General features: G+C 40.5%; 1 protein-coding gene across 1 annotated transcript in view; it reads right to left on the bottom strand.

The window, feature by feature from the left end:
• ARIH1 (ariadne RBR E3 ubiquitin protein ligase 1) overlaps positions 1-4,344 on the bottom strand; it is a 148,283-nt gene that overhangs the window by 62,352 nt on the left and 81,587 nt on the right. The window lies entirely within an intron of this gene.

Raw genomic sequence — 4,344 nt, 5'->3', positions numbered from 1 at the left:
TCTAGAGGTTCAACTTATCTTTCTATATTTGTCTAAAAATTATGAGGAAAGGACATCCTAGTTTTGTCATGATACTTTTCGGAACACTTAGCAGTTTCCACAGTGCTTTAAACTTACTTGCCAACCCATGTTGTTCCTTTTGCTATCTTGTCCTATCACTTGCATGGGAAAATTTCTTGTAAAAGAGTAATTTGTTTACATTTATTGCTTCCATTTCCTTTCCCACCTTCAAGTCAATGATTCTTTAGCCCATGAAGTTTGGTTTCTCATTCTACCTCACTCCTTCACTTCATTTCAAATTAACTTTTTAAATCTTTTCTCTGAACCTTTTAGTACTATTTATTTTTTTTTTATTTTTTTGGAGACAGAGTCTTGCTCTGTCGCCCAGGCTGGAGTGCAGTGGCGCGATCTCGGCTCGCTGCAAGCTCCACCTCCCAGGTTCACGCCATTCTCCTGCCTCAGCCTCCTGAGTATCTGGGACTACAGGCGCCGGCCACCACGCCTGGCTAATTTTTTGTATTTTTAGTAGAGATGGGGTTTCACCGTGGTCTCGATCTCCTGACCTTGTGATCCGCCCACCTCGGCCTCCCAAAGTGCTGGGATTACAGGCGTGAGCCACCGCGCCCGGACCTTTTAGTACTATTTACCATCCCCCAGTTCTTGAAAGTACATTCTCTCCTCCTTTGGATTCTGTATTGCTACATTTTCCTGGTTAGCCTAACTACCATGCCTTCAGATGTTAGCTCCAATTTCTGTGAATTTCTGTGGTGAGTCCTCCCTGATCAAAAACTGGGTTAGGTATCCCTCCAACATGTTCCCACAGTATCGTATCTTATATTTGCCCTGCCAAGGCACTTACCATTCTTTCTGAATATGTCACCTTACTACTTATCTACCCAACTAACCCGTAAATTATTTGAAGTTAGGAATTATGTATTTATTCTCCATTGTTTCTTAGAATAGTGCCTAGTGTGTTCAATGAATAAGTTCTCCATCATCAGTTACAAGTACAAAACAAAAATTTACACTGTAAATCTCAAGTCATGATTTTGAATTCTAGTTTGTTGAGACTGTTAGACAATACCAAGAACAGTGAGAAAGTTACAGTGCATATTTGTAAGCAGCTAGCTTCAGTACTCAAATCAGAGTTAAGATTTAAATTAAGAAGGAACTGGCTATGATAGAACAGGAGGAAAAACACCAAGAAGTAAGGAAATCTTGTAAAACCTGGGTCTTAGTATTACCTCACAGAAGCATTTAATTGTAAGCACTACGTAAAACTCAACTGGCAAAGAGAATCTGTTTAAGACAATAAGATAGTCAAAATATGAATTTAATATATTGTAACAGTAGTACTTTTTTTAAATATTCAAATTAGAATTGTGATTTAAGGTAAGAGAAATGATACAGTTTTCAGGCTGGAAGAAAATTGAAAGAATATCTTATTTAACTCAGAAAGAAAAAGAAACTGCTGGGTGCGGTGGCTTACACCTGTAATCCCAGCTCTGTGGGAGGCTAAGGTGGGTGGATCACCTGAGGTCAGGAGTTCAAGACCAGGCTGGCCAATATGGTGAAACCCCAACTCTACTAAAAATAAAAAATTAGCCAGGTGTGGCAGCGGGCGCCTGTAGTCCCAGCTACTCGGGAGGCTGAGGCAGGAGAATCACTTGAACCTGGGAGGCGGAGGCTGCAGTGAGCCAAGACTAACATTGCACTCCAGTCTGGGCAACAAGAGCAAAACTCATGCCAAAGAAAACAAAGAAAGAAAAGAAAAGAGGCCAGGCGCGGTGGCTCACGCCTGTACTCCCAGCACTTTGGGAGGCTGAGGCAGGTGGAACACGACGTCAGGAGATCAAGATCATCCTGGCTAACATGGTGAAACCCCGTCTCTACTAAAAATGCAAAAAATTAGCCGGGCTTGATGGCAGGCGCCTGTAGTCCCAACTACTCAGGAGGCTAAGGCAGGAGAATGGCGTGAACCCAGGAGGTGAAGCTTGCAGTGAGCCGAGATCGCACCACTGCACTCCAGTCTGGGTGACAGAGCGAGACTCCCTCTCAAAAAAAAAAAAAAAAAAAACTGGAGGAGCACGGCGGCTCACACCTATAATGCCAGCACTTTCAGAGGCCAGGTGGGCAGACTCCTTAAGCTCAGAGAAGTTCCAGACCAGCCTGGGCAACACGGTAAAACCCTGTCTCTACAAAAAACAAAACAAAACAAAACAAAACACACACACACACACACACACACACACACACACACACACACACACCCCAGAAAAATCAGCCAGACATGGTGGCATGCGCCTGTGGTCCCAGAGTTTGAGGCTGCAGTGATCACATCACTGCACTCCAGCCTGGACAACAGAGCAAGGTCATCTCGAAAGAAAGAATGAAAAGAAAAAAGAAAAATCCAGTGACATTAAATGGCTTACTTCCCCCTAAAGCCAAAAATTTCATGTTAGAGTTATGATCAGAACTTGAGAATTTGAAAATTCAGTTCACCACTTTACCTACTAAATAACTCACTGATCATTCTATTTCTCTAAGAGTACTTAATTTTCTTTTAAAACTTTTCTCATCACTTGTACATATGAACAAGTTAACTTCCCGCAAATGGACCCCATTAGAGATACACATATACAACTCTAAGATAAACAATAAAAATCCTTCAATATAAATAAATATTAGCCAGGCTTGATGGTGCATGCCTGTAATTCCAGCTACTTGGGAGGCTGAGGGAGGAGGAACACTTGAACTTAAGAGTCTGATAAAGGCTGTAGTACACTATGACTATACCTGTGAATAGCCATAACACTCCAGCCTGGGTGGCATAGTGAGACCCCATTAACGGATTAATTGTGAAAATAACAGCGTCTAAGACTTGGTATACAGTAATTATTAGAAAGAGCTACTTAACAATTAAAGCAGAGAACATGAACAAGACAGTTGTAATTATCATGGAATTAAGTTATCTCTTAGATATCTTAAGACATCTTAAGACTAAACTTCCTTAGTAAACACTCAAGTAAAGCATCAAGTAAGTAAATCATCTCAGTTCAGTAAATTTTATTTTATATTTTGAGACGGAGTCTCACTCTGTCACCCAAGCTGGAATACAGTGGCACGATGTCAGCTCACTGCAGCCTCTGCCTTCCAGGCAGCAATTCTCACGCCTCAGCCTCCCAAGTAGCTGGGATTATAGACACGCACCATCACGGCAGGGTACTTTTTTTGTATTTTTAGTTGAGACAGGTTTTCACCATGTTGGCCAGGACGGTCTCAAACTCCTGGCCTCAAGTGATCTGCCTGCCTTGGCCTCCCCAAGTGCTGGGATTATAGGCATGAGCCACTGAGCCCAGCTTCAGTTCAATAAATGTTTAGGAAGGATATTTGTACTTAGGATTAACATCAGTTATTTGGTTGTCTTCCTTATCGCTGGTTCTGTTCCAACTCTGTCCCCACATACCATATTTAACAATCTCCATTTGAATGGATTTGATTAAGTGAAAATTTCATCTTTTGAAGAATTCTGAGAGTTCCCTAGCAAATAGTATTAACAATATTTATGAGTGTTTCTGGATATTTAAAAAATACAGTTTAAATCTATTTTAATTTGGATAAGAAACAATTCTACTCACTGCCTACCTATTACACAATTCTCCCCGTAGTGATAAAATAAACTCCAGAAAGATTTAGGTCTATAAATGACAACTTGGATAAGTTGTTGCTGCTTTAAAAAACAAATAGGGGTTGGAGGGAAGAGGAACCAAGCTCTTACTCTTTTCCTTCCTTTCCTCACACTGAATACATTGATAGGTTATGGCTTAGAGGCTACTACTCAAAGTCCCACAGATTTTCCTTTGTCTAAATAATGGAAGTTGATTTACCCTCTGAAATACAAAGTCAGCACTAGCCTTAAACTACCAGATACTCACCGAGTTAGGGTAGTTCAAGTAGCAGATCTGACAAGGCATATCCTGTGCTGATGACCTTGTATTCATCTGGCGTGTTCGAGACTTTTTACTTGGATTAATTACATGACACTCAGCAAAGAGCTTCTCCAGGTTTCCATCAAAGTACCTGCATTATTTAAACAGAAAGGATAAGAGCCCAGCAACTGCACACTGTTAGAGCTCTCCAAAAACCTGATTTTCTATAGGGAAAAGCAAGAAGCTGAATTAAAATAAAACAAGATAATAACCTTTTTACTCAGAGGAAATAAAAGCTATCTGGTACAAATTATAGCAAATTAAGGTGTGTGTATACATGTGCATATATATAATATTGCAAGCAGCAAAAAAAGCCGCAAAAATTCAGTCTACTCTCATATATATGAGTATATAC

Source organism: Mandrillus leucophaeus, unplaced genomic scaffold, assembly GCF_000951045.1.
Source record: "Mandrillus leucophaeus isolate KB7577 unplaced genomic scaffold, Mleu.le_1.0 Scaffold197, whole genome shotgun sequence".
NCBI lineage: Eukaryota > Metazoa > Chordata > Mammalia > Primates > Cercopithecidae > Mandrillus > Mandrillus leucophaeus.
Note: the sequence above shows the minus strand (reverse complement) of the source record. Positions and strands in the feature narration are given on the sequence as shown.